Raw genomic sequence first — 14,678 nt, forward strand, 5'->3', positions numbered from 1 at the left:
GATAAAGCACAGAGAGCATAAAGATGGTGAAGAACACTACCTGTGTGTCTGTAGTGGAGCACAAACAAAACAAGTTCACATTGACAGATTATTTAGTTTTGACATACTTAAGGAGTAGAATCACTCTGTGCAAGAAGACAGGACTGTGCTATTAGCTGTCCGTAGGCTCCTACTGATAGGGCTTCAAATGAGGAATGAAGCCCTATCTGGGCAGCTCTGGGGAAGGGAGTAAGGAGGAAGGGAACACAGATGCTTTCATTGTAGTCTCAGTTCCAGAACTTGTGCTCAGCTTTTCACATAAAATATCTCATCAGGATGCCTTGAAGCTTTTTAACCCCAAGAAGATTCCTGGTTCTCACCCCTATTCAGTAAGCCATGGACAGCTGCACAGGAAGTGTGGTTCTGAAGGGACCCAGCCCCACTGTGTCTTCAACAGCTCCCTCCCTATCCAGGGGTATCAGATTTACTGCTTCATCTGCGATTCTCTCCCCCTGAAGTCCTGGGCCTCAGAAGAGAGTCTTTCTGGGGATTACCCACTGAAACTGCTTGATAGATAATCTCGTCTGTCTCATCCTGGTGACTGTTTACTCCTTACCTTTGTTTTCTGGCCAATGTTTGGACTTGGTGATTTGTACCACAGTTGGTAGCAGCCCCTTGTTTGTGCTGATTCTTTTTGGTCAGAGCTCAGCTCTATGTATGGCATAGCCACAGGATACCAAATTCCTTTAGAAGTGTGTAGTTAGGAAGAAATTAATTCCCATAAAACCCACTGTTCTGTCTATTTGCATAGTTTATAGAGCTGAAGCCATGTTGTCTATACTAAGCTTGTCCTGTTTATTCTTAACTAAAGCTAGGTTCTCTGCAAGGGTTTGTGGAATAGAATGACAATGTATAGTTTAGGATTTTGGGGTCACCTTTGCCTGTTCTACCCCCTGCCTCTTTTACTGTTACTTTATTGCCCAGAATTGGGAAATATAAATATTAGGATCAGTATACAAATGGTCTTTCTGTTGACCTTCCTCTCCTAACTTTTTATGCATTTAGGGGAAAGTCTAAAGTGGAAAATCTCAATATGGTGTAATGGATCCCTACTTTTAATAGCTATCTCTAGTTTAATTTCTACTAGGATCAGTTGTGAATCTATTGTGGTACATCTAAAAGTTTAAATGAAGCACAGTTAGCTACACTTGTGCATTAAGGGAAACAAGCAAGGTAAATTTTTTGCAATGTGAAACTTCAATTTAGATGATTTTTGAAGTTCTTTATAACATTTTTTAATCCACAGAACTCCTGTAGCCTGTAATACCAGCTGTGGGTACTACTCTCAGTGTTGGAGATCATCAAAATACAATTGGACCAGACCCTTTGGAAATAATTCTGTGTCTCAAATGCCCTGTGGAGCACACACTTAATCAGTTGATGGCTATGGAATTTTCCAACATCAGCTAAAGAGAAGGGTGAGTGTGGGGTGTGTATGTATTTGTGTCAAAGCACAAAGTTGATGGTCTCTCCTTGGATGGGAATTGTGGGATGCGAAGTCATCTCCTAGATTGTTCATGAGGTGTCATCTGTTGATGGACACTTAGGTTGTTTCCATCTTTTGGCTGGTATGAATATTGCTGCAGTGAACATTGGAGTACAAGTATCTGTTTGAGTCCCTGATTTAAATTCTTTTGGGTATATACCTAGACGTGGAATTGCTGGGTTGTATGATTTGTTTAGCTTTTTGAGGAATTACCAAGCTGTTTTCCACAGTGCCTGTACCATTTTACATTCCCGTCAGCAATATGCAAGGGTTCCAGTTTATCCACATTCATGCTGATACTTGTTATTTTCCATTATTTTTTAAATGGCCATCTTAGGAGGTGTGAAGTAGTATATCATTGTGGTTTTAATTTGCATTTCCCAAAAGTCTTATGATGTTGAGCATCTTTTTATGTGCTTATTGGCCATTTGTGTATATTTTTTAGAGAATGTATGTTTAAGTTCTTTGCTCGTTTTTAATTGTGTTTTTGGTTATTGTTGCATTGTAGGAGTTTTAAAATATATATATATTCTGGATACATGCCCCTTATTAGCTATATGATTTGCAAATATTTTCTCCTGTTCTGTAGGTTTTTTCACTTTTGGTGATGTCATTTGATATGCAAAAGTTTTTAATTTCAATGAAGCCCCATTTATCTATTTTTTTCTTTTGTTGCTGGTGCTTTTGGTGTCATACCTAAGAATTCATCACCAAATTCAAGGTCACAAAGATACCCCTATGTTTTCTTCTAAAAGTTGTATAGTTTTAAACATCAGAGTAACTAGTGTTTCTATCACCTCAAATATTTATCATTTCTTTGTTTTGGGAACATTCAAAATCTTTTCTCACTATTTGAAAATATACAATTATTTATTGTTAACTATAGTCACCCTACATTGCTATATAGATCATTAGAACTTATTCCTCCTATCTTGCTGTAATTTTGTATCTGTTAACCAACCTTTCCCTCCCCATTCCTTTCCCTATATTCTCTTAACTTTTAATTGAAAAAAAACACAATTACTTTTGCACCATCCTAATAGTAACCACTATTCTACACTCTACTTCTGTGAGATGAGCTTTTTTAGCTTCCACATGTGAATGATAATATGTGGTATTTATCTTTCTGTGCCTGGCTTATTTCATATAATGTCCTCCAGGTTCATCCATGTTTCCACCAATGACAGGATTTCTTTCATTGTTATGGCTGAATAGTGGTCTGTTGTGTATATATAGCACATTTTTTATCCTTGCATCTGTTTATGGATACTTATATTGATTCCATATCTTGGCTATTGTGAATAGTGCTGTGATAAACATGACAGTGCAGATATCTCTTTGATATACTGATATCCTTTCTTTTTGATACATACCCAGCAGTAAGATTGCTGGATCATATGGTAGTTCTATTTTTAGTTTATTGAGAAATCTCCATGCTGTTTTCCATAATGGCTGTACTAATTTACATTCCCACCAACAATGTATAAGAGTTCCATTTTCTCAGCATCCATACCAGCATTTGTTATTTTTTTGGTCTTTTTGACAATAGCCATTCTAACTGGGTTGTGATGATATCTCATTGTGGTTTTGATTTGCATTTCCCTGATGATTAGCGATGTTGAGTGTTTTTTCATATAATTTTTGGCCACTTGTATGTCTTCTTTTGAGAAATGCCTATTCAGATAATTTGCCAATTTTAAATTGAATTATTTGTGTTTTTGTTGTTTAGTTGTTTGAGCTCCTTGTGTAGTCGTGTTCTACACAATGTTTCAGTCAATGATGGACTGCATGTATGACAGTGGTCCCGTAAGAATATAATACCAAATTTTTGCTCTACCTTTTATATGATTAGATACATGAGTAATTACCACTGTCTTACAATTGCCTGCATTATTCAATACTATAACGTGCTATACAGGTGTGTAGCCTAGGAGCAATAGGCTATACTATGCAGCTTAGGTATGTAGTAGGCTATACCATCTAGGTATTTGTAAGTAGTACTTTTCTTCTTCTAAGTAGAAGAGCTTTTTTGCGCTTCTTCTTTTAGAAGGTCTTAGGAAAATCTGAATCTATGATAGTCTTACAATGGTGAAAATGCCTAAGGACACATTTCTCAGAGTGTATCCACATGGTTAAGCAATACATGACTATATATTCTGGATATTAGTCCCTTGTCAGATGAATAGTTTGCAAATATTTTCTCCCATTCTGTAGACTATCTCTTCACTCTCTGATTGTTTCTTTTGCTGTGCAGAAGCTTTTTAGTTTGATATAATCCCATTTGTCTATTTTTGCTATTTTGCCTGTGCTTTTGAGGTCTTATCCATAAAATCATTGCCCAGACCAATGTATTTCTCCTATGTTTTCTTTTTCTAGTAGTTTCATAGTTACATTTAGGTCTATAATCCATTTTGAGTTGTGCTAGGAAGCCTGGATATCCACATACAGATGAATGAAACTAGACATCTGTATCTCATCAAGAACTGCAGAATTTTGATTACAGTGGTTTTGTAGTACATTTTGAAATCAGGAAGTGTATGTGCTCCAACTTTGTTCTTCTGCTTCGAGATTGTTTTTGTTATTCTGAGTCCCTTTCCATTCCATGTCAATTTTAGAGTCAGCTTTTCCACTTATACAAAAAAGTCTTTGGAATTTTCACATTGAAATTTTGCTTGGGGGTATTGCCCTCTTTATAATATTTAGTTTCCAATCTATAAAGACATAATGTCCTTCCATTTATTTTGGTCTTTAACTTCCTTTAGCAATAGTTTATAGTTTGAGGTATGTAAGTTGTTCACCTCCTTAGTTAAATTTATTCCTAGATATTTCATTCTTTTATATGTATTGTAAATGGAATTATTTTCTTTCTTTTTCAGATTGTTCATTGCTGGTATATAGAAACATAGCTGATATGTTTGTATTGATTTTGTCACTTGCAACTTTGCTGAATTTATTCACTCTAGTAGTTTTTTTGTGGATTCTTTTGAAATTTCTATCTATAGGGTCATGTCATCCATGATAGAAATACTTTATCTTCTTTTTTCTTATATGGTTACCATGTATTTCTTTTTCCAGTCTAATTGATCTGGCTATAACTTGAATAACAGTGCAGAAAACGGGCATGCTTGTCTTGTTGCTGATCTTCCCAGTGAAAGCTTTCAGTCTTTTACTATTGAATATGACATTAGCTGTGGGATTTTCATAAATTATCATGGTAAGGAAGTTCCTTTCTGTGCCTAACCTTATGAGTGTTTTTTTAAAGGATATCAGGTTTTATCAAATATCTTTTTTGTATTAACAGAGATGATCATGTGCAGATTTTTTTGTTCTATTCAACTGGTAGATTACATCGTTTGACTCTCTTATGTTGACCACCCTTGCATTTCTAGGATAAATCCCACTTGGTCATGGTATATAATCTTTTTAATATGCTGTTGGATTTGTTGTGCTGAAATTTTGTAGATAATTTTTGCATCTATATTCATAAGGGATATTGGTACGTAATGTTGCCTTGTGATGTCTTCATCTGGTTTTGGTATCAGAGTAATGCTGGCTCCGTAGAATTAGTTAGAAGATGTTCCCCCTTCTACTTTTTAGAAGAGCTTGAGAAAGATTGTTGTTGACTCTTCTTTATGTTTGTTGTAATTGTCTAGTGAAACCGTCTGGTCCTGGAATTCTCTTTTTGGGGAAGTTTTTGATTACTGGTCTAATTTCCTCACTGTTTATGGGTCAGTTGAGATTTTCTATTCAGTTCAGTGTCTTTTTCTATTCAGATTTGGAGTCCGTTTATGTAATTTACATGTGTTTTTAAGAATTTGTTGATTTCATTTATCTAATTTGTTGGCGTATAAATGTTCGTTGTGTACTTTTAATCTTTTAAAATTTCTGTGTGGCTGGTGATAAGTTCCCCCTTTCTGGTTTTAGATATTTGTGTCTTCTTTTTTTGTCTCTAGCTAAAAGATTGTCAATTTTCTTTATCTTTTTGAAGAACCAACTTTTGGTTTCATTGGTTCTCTCTACTGTTTTTCCATTCTCTATTTTGTTTATTTCTACTCGAATCTTTATTATTTCCTTCCTTCAGTTAGCTGTGGGTTTCGTTTGCTCTTCTTTTTCTAGTTCCTCAAGGTGTAAAGTTAGGTAATTGATTTGAGATCTTTCTTATTTTTTAATGTAGATGTTTATAGTATAAACTTCTCTCTGACCACTGCTTTTGCTGCATCCCATAAGTTTAGTTATGCTGTTTTTGTTTTTATTCATTTCTAAGTATTTTATGATTTTCCTTGTGATTTCTTCTTTGACCCATTGGTTATTTAAGAGTGTGTTGTTTAATCTCCATATATATGTGCATTTTTTATTTTTCTTTCTGGCATTGATTCCTAGCTTCCTCCATTGTCAATGAAGATATTTCACATGATATCAGTCTTACAAAGTTCATTGAGACTTATTTTAGAAGAATGTGTTTTTGTTATTGTTTGGTGCAGAGTTCTATATATGTCTGTTAGGTCTAGTTGATGTATACCACTGTTCAAGTCCTGTATCTCTTTATTGATCTCGAGTCTAGATGCTTTGTTCATTATTAAGTATGGGGTTTGAAGTTTCCTACTATTATTATAAGACTATATTTTTTCTCTTCAATTCTGTCAGTGTTTGCTTCTTCTTAGGGACTTTCGCTTTCCTACTTATTTACATTCTCCTGTATTTTAACCCCACTATTTTTATAGGTTTCCCCATATCTGCATGGAACATATAATCATTTTTCCCTTGGAAGGAAAAAAATCCTTTTCCTAACACTAAACTCACACTTTTCCAGCTATCTTTCTCTCCACCCTTTCAGAATAATCAAGTTTTCCGCATTTGTTGTTTCTGCTTTCTCATCTCCTACTCAGTCCTCACACAATTACAATCTAGTTTCTTTCTCCACTACTCAACTAAAACTCTGCCTCAGTGTCACCAAAGCCTTCATGTTCCCTAAAGAAAAGCAATTTAAATTTTTTAAAATTTTATTTATACATGCTGTTATGAAATAATAATGTTTTTTTCCCCACTTTTGATGTATCCTTCCTTACATGTAGTGGGATCGTTATTAGAATAACATCTCTGGCTTTTCTGTGTCCCCACCCTTACTCACTCTTACCCTTCTCTCTTCCCTTTGCTGTTCCACAGAGGGCTGTGTCCTTCTTTGCGGTGTCTTGGGTCGTAGGCATTTTTTTGTTTTAGTGGACACTAGAAATCTCCTTACAAAGGGATTATATCATATGCTTCCTCAGTATATCAGAGCCCCTCATTTCCCACACACTCACCAGCAGTACTCTCTGCATATTTAAACATATCTACCAATCTGATGATGAAAATGGTATCTCTTTCTTTTATGTTTTTACTAATGTTGAAGACAATAAATAAGTTCTCTAAACTCACAGAAAAGAATCAAATTGGAAATACAAATTAAAATCAAATACAAATACAAATACAAATCAATTTGTAAGCAGCAAAATGCTTATTAGAAAGATTTTGGAGGCTGAAGAATTGTCTGAAGAGAAAAGCATTTTTTCTTTGCCTGAGCTTAATATTCAAAATTCCTGATATGCAAATAGAAGTCATCTCATAGCACTAACAAACTTGAGTTTACTATTATAGGACCTTTTATTTTTTCAGCTGTTTCAGATATGTTGAGACACTTCAGATAATTATAAGTTGTTGATAATTAGCATGATAATAAATGATGATTCAAAACTATATTAGATGATATAATTCAACACTAAGATTACTAAGCTCTTCTTGAAGGAAGTTTCTATTCAAAATGTATAAAAGCTTAAATCATCTTGGTGGTGGTAAGAACAGTTTAGACAATCATCTTTGTACTATGTAAAATAAAGTCTGACAGTTTATTTTCTAAAATATACTTAACACATTTACACATTTTTGTTAATGTTCATTCACAACTAATTGTGTCTTCTTTTTTTTTTTTTTTTTTTAAACAGAGTCTTGCTCTGTCGCCCAGGCTGGAATGCAGTGGTGCGATCTCGGCTCACTGCAACCTCTGCCTCCTGGGTTCAAGCGATTTTCCTGCCTCAGCCTCCAGAGTAGCTGGGACTACAGGCGCACGCCACCACGCCCTGGCTAATTTTTGTATTTTTCATAGAGATGGGGGCTCATCATATTGGTCAGATGGTCTTGAACTCCTGACCTTGTGATCCACCCACTTCAGCCTCCCAAAGTGCTGGGATTACAGGCAAGAGCCACCATGCTTGGCAGTGTCTTCTTATTACTGACCTAGCTGAATACCCGAAGTTGTGGGAACAGGCTCTGTAACGTATGAAATTCCATTTTCTTCGCTGAGAATTTTTTTTTCTCTCTAAGGTGATATTTACAGGATTTTCAGACATGTCTAGATCTCATTGATGTTAATGTTTTTTGGGGAATTGATTTATTTACCAGAGAAGAAAGTTAGGCACACTGAAATATATGATCCAAAATGAAAAGTGAGAAAATGGTGGTGTGTGCAAACATATGATCTGATCTCCTATGTTAGAACTCCATTCTGTGCTACAGCAAATCCCATAATCTGATTGCACTAAAGTGACCCTAAGCGGTATATATCTTTAATTAAGAATTCTATGTTAATATTGTTTGTTCTCTAGCGGGGATTTATTTCACCTTTCAATTCCTTAAACAGATAATAATTTATTTTGAGTCAAAAGTTTTGGTTAAACAGAAACTTAAGTGAATATCACCCCTTGGTATGTAAATCCCAAGTGGATAAGAAGCAAGAGAAAATGGCTGAAAGGTTTTGCCTTTTTGAGACTCCTGTTAATGTGCTTTTTCTAGTATACCAAAAATAATGGTATTTAATATTTAAATAACTTTACCAGTCAATAAAAAGACCAATAACACAATTAAAAACTAGGCAAAGGACTTTAATAGACATATATCCAAAGAAGATATACAAACGGCCAACAAGCACATGAAAAGATGCCCAACATTATTGGTATTTAAAGAAATGTAAATCAAAACCATAGTTACACCACTCCACACTCACTAGTATGTCTATAATTTTTTAATGGAACCTAAGTATTGGCAAGGATGTGGAGAAATTAGAACTCTTATACATTGCTTATGGGAATATAAAATGGTACAGCCACTGTGGAAAATAATTTGATAGTTTTTCTAGTGTATCACTTTCATTCACTTCTCGTTTCTCTTTTTTTTGTATTTTTTTCCATTTTTTTTCTTAGTGGTTACTCTGGGTATTACAATTAATATCTTAACTATACAACATCCAAGTTTAAATTAATACCAACTTAGTTTCAATGATATAGAAAATTCTGCTCCTTATACTTCCATCTCCCTCTTTATGTTGTTATTGTCACAAATTCAATCTTTATATACTGTGTGTCTATTAACAGATTTATAATTATAGTTTTACGCATTTGGCTTTTAAAACATATAGGGAAAAAAACAGAAGTAAAACACCAAAAATGCAATAATACTGGCTTTTTGAAAAACTGACTTTATATTTTATAGTAGTTTTAGGTTTGCAGAAAAATTGGGCAGAAAATACATACAGAGAGCTCCCATATATTACTTTTCTCCCATATCCTACCTCTGCCACCTGGTGCCCACAGGTTCCCGTATTATTAGCATCTTGTATTAGTATGGTACTTTTTTTTACAATTGATAAATGAATACTGACACATTATTATTAACTAAAGTCCCTAGTATACTTTAAGGTCTACCCATAAGTTGTACATTTCATTTTTTTAAACATTATGCTAAAATACACATGACATGAAATTTGCCATTTTAACCACTTTTAACTGTCCAATTTGGTGGTGTTAAGTGCATTCACATTGCTGTTCAACTATCACCACTATTGATCTCCAGAACTTTTGCATCATTCCAAATTAAAATTATACATATTAAAAAATAACTCCTTGTTATTCCCTCCCATCAGCCCCTGGGAAGCACTATCCTACTTTCTTTTTCTGCTAAGTCTTTCATGCATTTTGAGTTAATTTTTGAATATTGAGTAAGGTAAGGTCCAACTTTTTTTTTTTTTTTTTGCATGTGGTTATCCAGTTGTCCCAGCACCATTTTTTGAAAACACTATTCCTCTCCCACTAAATAGTCTTGGTACCTTTGTCAAAAATCATTTGAACATATTCTTGAGGGTTTATTTCTGGGCTGTCTATTCTATTCCATTGGTTTATATGTCTGTCTTTATTCAAGTACCATACTATTTAGATTACTTTAGTTATATGTAGTAAGTTTTGAAATCAGGAGGCTTTAGTCCTCCGACTTTGTTCTTCTTTTCCAAGGCTGTTTTATCTATTCGTTGTCCCTTGAGATTCCATATGAATTTTAGTATAGTTTTTTCTACTTGTGCAAAACGCATCATTGGGATTCTAATAGGAATTACACGGAAGCTTATAGATTGCTTTGGATTGTATTGAAAACAACGTTAAGTCTTCTGATCGATTAAATAGGATATCTTTTCTGGTTTTCAGTGTGTAAGTCTTTGGCTTCCTTAGTTAAGCATATTTCTAAGTACTTTTTTTTTTATTCTATTGTAAATGAAATAGTTTTTTGGCCAGGCGTGGTGGCTCAGCCTGCAATCCCAGCACTTTGGGAGGCTGAGGTGGGCGGATCATGAGGTCAGGAGATCGAGACCATCCTAGCTAACATGGTGAAACCCCGTCTCTACTAAAAATACAAAAAATTAGCTGGGCGTGGTGGTGGGCGCCTGTAGTCCCAGCTACTTGGGAGGCTGAGGCAGGAGAATGGCGTGAACCCAGGAGACGGAGCTTGCAGTGAGCCAGGATCGCGCCACTGCACTCCAGCCTGGGTGACAGAGCAAGACTCTGTCTCAAAAAAAAAAAAAAAAGAAATAGTTTTTTTTAATTTCCCTATCAGGTTGTACATTGTTAGTATACAAAATACACCACATTTTTGTTGATTTTGTATCCTGCACTTTTGCTGAAATTGTTTATTAGCTTTAACCATTTCTGGGGAAAGTCTTTGGGGTTTTCTATATGTATAGTCATGCCATCTGTAAATATAGATACTTTTATTTTTTTCCATTCCAACTTATATACCTTTTATTTATTTCTTTTTTTTGGACTAATTGCTTTGGCTAGATCTTTAAATACTATGTTGAATAGAAGTGGAAAAATGGACTTCTTGTCTTGTTGCTGATATTGTGGGAAAAGCTTTCAGTCTTTCACCATTGAATATGTTGTTAGCTGTGGGGCTTTCATGTATGTCCTTTGTTTTGTTGAGGAGTTGAGGAGGTTTCCTTTTATTCCTAGGTTGTTGAGTGTTATTGTTTTCATGAAGGATTGTTGAATTTTTCTAAAATGCTATTTCACGTGAATTGAGATGATGATGTGTTTTTTTTTCTCTTAATTCTGTTAATAAGGTATAGTATATTGTTTGATTTTTGTATGTTGAACCATCCTTACATTCCAGGCATAAGTCCCTCTGGGTCCTTGATATGGTTTGGCTCTGTGTCCTCACCCAAATCTCATCTCGAATTGTAATCTCCACGTGTGGAGGAAGGGACCTGTAATCCTCACCTGTTGAGGAAGGGAAGTGATTGGATTATGGGGGTGGTTTCCCCCATGTGGTTCTCACAATAGTGAGTGAATTCTCACAAGATCTAATGGTTTTATAAATGATAGTTTTTCCTGCATGCTCTCTCTCACCTGCTGCCATGTAAGATGTGCCTGCCTCTCCTACTGCCATGATTGAAAGTTTCCTGAGGCCTGCCCAAGCATGCAGAACTGTGAGTCAATTAAACCTTTTTCCTTTATAAATTACCCAGTCTCAGGTAGTATATTTATAGCAGTGTGAGAATGGACTAATACAGTAAATTGGTACCATAGAGAGTGGGGCAGTGCTATAAAGATACTTGAAAATGCAGAGGCAACTTTGGAACTGGCTAATGGGCATAGGTTGGAACAGTCTGGAGGGCTCAGAGACAACAGAAAGATGTAGGAAAGTTTGGAACTTCCTAGAGACCTGTTGAATGGTTTTGACCAAAATGCTGATACTGATATGAACAATGAAGTCCAGGCTGAAGTGGTCTTAGATGGAGATGAGAAAATTCTTGGGAGCCGGAGCAAAGATCGATCTTGCTATTCTTTAGCAAAGAGACCGGCAGCATTTTGCCCTTGCCCTAGAGATCTGTAGAACTTTGAACTTTAGAGAGATGATCTGAAATTGGAATTTATGTTTAAAAGGGAAGTAGAGCATAAAGGTTTGGAAAATTTGCAGCCTGATGATGCAATAGAAAAGAAAAACCCATTTTCTCAGAAGAAATTCAAGCTGGCTGAGGGAATTTGCATAAGTAACGAGGAGCCAAATGCTAATCACCAAAACAATTGGGAAAATATCTCCAGGGCATGTAAGAGATCTTGGTATCAGCCCCTCCCATCACAGGCCTGGAGGCCTAGGAGGGAAAAATGGGCTGGGCTCAGGGCACCTCTGCTCTGTGCAACCTCAGAACTTGGTGCCCTGTGTCTTAGCTGCTTCAACTCCAGCTGTGGCTAAAAGGGGCCAAGGTACAGCTCAGGCTGTTGCTTCAGAGGATGCAAGCCCCAAGCCTTGGTGGCTTCCACATGATGTTGGGCCTGTGGATGCACAGAAGTCAAGAATTGCAGTTTGGGAACCTCTGCCTAGATTTCAGAGGATGTATGGAAATGCCTGGATGTCTAAGCAAAAGTCTGCTGGAGGGGTGGAACCCTCATGGATAACCTCAGCTAGGGCAGTGTGGAAGGGAAATGTGGGGTTGGAGCCCACAGAGTCCCCACTGGGGTACTGCCTTATGGAGCTGTGAGGAGAGGGCCACCATCCTCCAGACCCCAGAATGGTAGATCCACTGACACCTTGCCCTGTGCACCTGGAAAAGTCACAGACACTCAACAACCAGCCTGTGAAAGCAGCTGGGAGTGGGGCTGTACACTGCAAAGCCACAGGGTCAGAGCTGCCCAGGGGCGTTGGAGCCCACCTCTTGCATCAGCATAACCCAGGTGTGAGACATTAAGTCAAAGGAGATCGTTTTGGAGCTTTAAGATTTAATGACTGCCCTGCCAGATTTTTGACTTGGATGGGGCCTGTGGCCCCTTTGTTTTGGCCAATTTCTCCCCTTTGGAACAGGAGCATTTATCCAATGCTTATACCTCCATTGTATCTAGGAAGTAACTAACTTACTTTTGATTTTAAAGGCTCATTGACAGAAGGGTCTTGCCTTGTCTCAAAAGGGACTTTGGGCTGTGGACTTCTGAGTTAATGCGTAAATGAGTTAAGACTTTGGGGGACTGTTGTGAAGACATGATTGTGTTTTGAAGTGTGAAAAGTCATGAGATTTAGGAGGGGTTGGGATGGAATGATATAGTTTGGCTCTGTGTCCTCACCCAAATCTCATCTCAAATTGTAATCCCCACATGTTGAGGGAGGGACCCGTAATCCCCACCTATTGAGGGAGGGAAGTGATTGGCTTATGGGGGCGGTTCCCCCATACTGTTCTCATGATAGTGAGTGAATTCTCACAAGATCTGATGGTTTTATAAATGGTGGTTTTTCCTGCACTCTCCCTCTCACCTGCTGCCATGTGAGATGTGCTTGCTTCCCCTACCACCATGATTGTAAGTTTCCTAAGGCCTCCCCAGCCATGCAGAGCTGTGAGTCAATTAAACCTCTTTCCTTTATAAATTACCCAGTCTCAGGTAGTATCTTTATAGCAGTGTGAGAATGGACTAATGCAGCCATGGAGTATAATTTTTCAAATATGCTGCTGGATTTGGTTTGCTAGTATTTTCTTGAGAATTTTGCATAAGTATTCATAATGGATATTGGTTTATGGTTGTTAGTGCTTTCTTAGAGTACCTTTGACTTTGATACCAAGCTAATAGGAAGTAGCCCCTCTTCTTTCATTATTTTTTAAAGAGCTTGAAAAGGATTCCTGTTAATTCTCCTTTAAATGTTTAGTAAAATTTACTAGTGAAATGATCTGGTCCAGTGTTTTTCTTTGTTGGGAGGTTTTTTGATTACTGATTTGATATCTTCACTAGTTATAGGTCTATTCCGATTTTCTATTACTTAATTATTCAGTTTTAGTAAATTGTATGTTTCTAGCAATGCATCCATTTCATCTAGGTTATACAGGTTTTGGCATGCTGTTCATAGTACTCATACTCTTTTTTTGTTTCTATAAAGTGGTAATAATATTTCTGCTTTCATTTCTGATTTTATTAATTTAAGTTCTCCGTCATTTCAAGTCAATCTAGCTAAAGGTTTGTCATTAAGAAATATTTTCAAGTGCTGACTTTTGATCTTACTGATTTTCCTTGTTGTTTTCTACTCCGTATTTATCTCCATTCTAGTGTTTATTATCTTCTTTCTGCTGGCTCTAGGCCTAGTTTGTTATTCTTTTTCTGATTCCTTAAGGTGTATAGTTTAGTTGTTGATTTGAATTTTTCCTTTTCTTTCTCTTTTTTTTTTTTTTTTTTGAGATGGAGTCTTGCTCTGTCACCCAGGCTAGAGTGCAATGGCACAATTTCCGCTCACTACAACCTCCATCTCCTGGGTTTAAGCCATTCTCCTGTCTCAGCCTCCCAAGTTGCTGGGACTACAGGCATGGGCATGCGCCACCACACCAGGCTAATTTTTGTATTTTTAGTAGAGGTGGGGTTTCACCATGTTGGCCAGGCTGGTCTCAAACTCCTGACCGCAAGTGATCTGCCTACTTTGGCCCCCCAAAGTGCTGGGATTACAGGCGTAAGTCACTGCGCCCAGCCTGAAATTTTCTTATCTTTTAACTCTTAATGCTTATTATCTCCTTATTGCCTTCAATTTCACTGAATTCTGCTCTTTTATGATTTCTTTGTTCTGCTCAATTTGGATTTAATATCCTCTTCTTGTTTTAGTTTTTAAAGGTGGCATGCTAGATAATTAATGTTATTGATAACTTCTTTTTTCTGATAAATCTATTCAATTCTATAAATTTACTGTTAAGCACTGCTTTATTTACATGATGCAAATTTTGATGTTATATTTTCATTTTGATTTATTTTAAACTATTTTAAAATTTTTCTCTTGGTAGTTCTTCTTTGATTTATGTGTTATTCAGAAATGTGTTGTTTAATTTTCAAATATT

The 14,678-nt window shown here is 36.4% G+C and overlaps 1 protein-coding gene across 1 annotated transcript in view; it reads left to right on the plus strand.

The window, feature by feature from the left end:
* The window catches only part of LOC100601678 (G-protein coupled receptor-associated sorting protein 2), a 102,037-nt gene that overhangs the window by 4,675 nt on the left and 82,684 nt on the right, over positions 1-14,678 (plus strand). Inside the window, exon 4 of the mRNA XM_030807085.1 lies at positions 1,286-1,457. The gene's annotated coding sequence lies outside the window, so the exon portion shown is untranslated. The remainder of the gene's footprint in view (positions 1-1,285; positions 1,458-14,678) is intronic.

This window comes from Nomascus leucogenys, chromosome X (assembly GCF_006542625.1).
Source record: "Nomascus leucogenys isolate Asia chromosome X, Asia_NLE_v1, whole genome shotgun sequence".
In the NCBI taxonomy this organism is placed as follows: Eukaryota; Metazoa; Chordata; class Mammalia; order Primates; family Hylobatidae; genus Nomascus; species Nomascus leucogenys.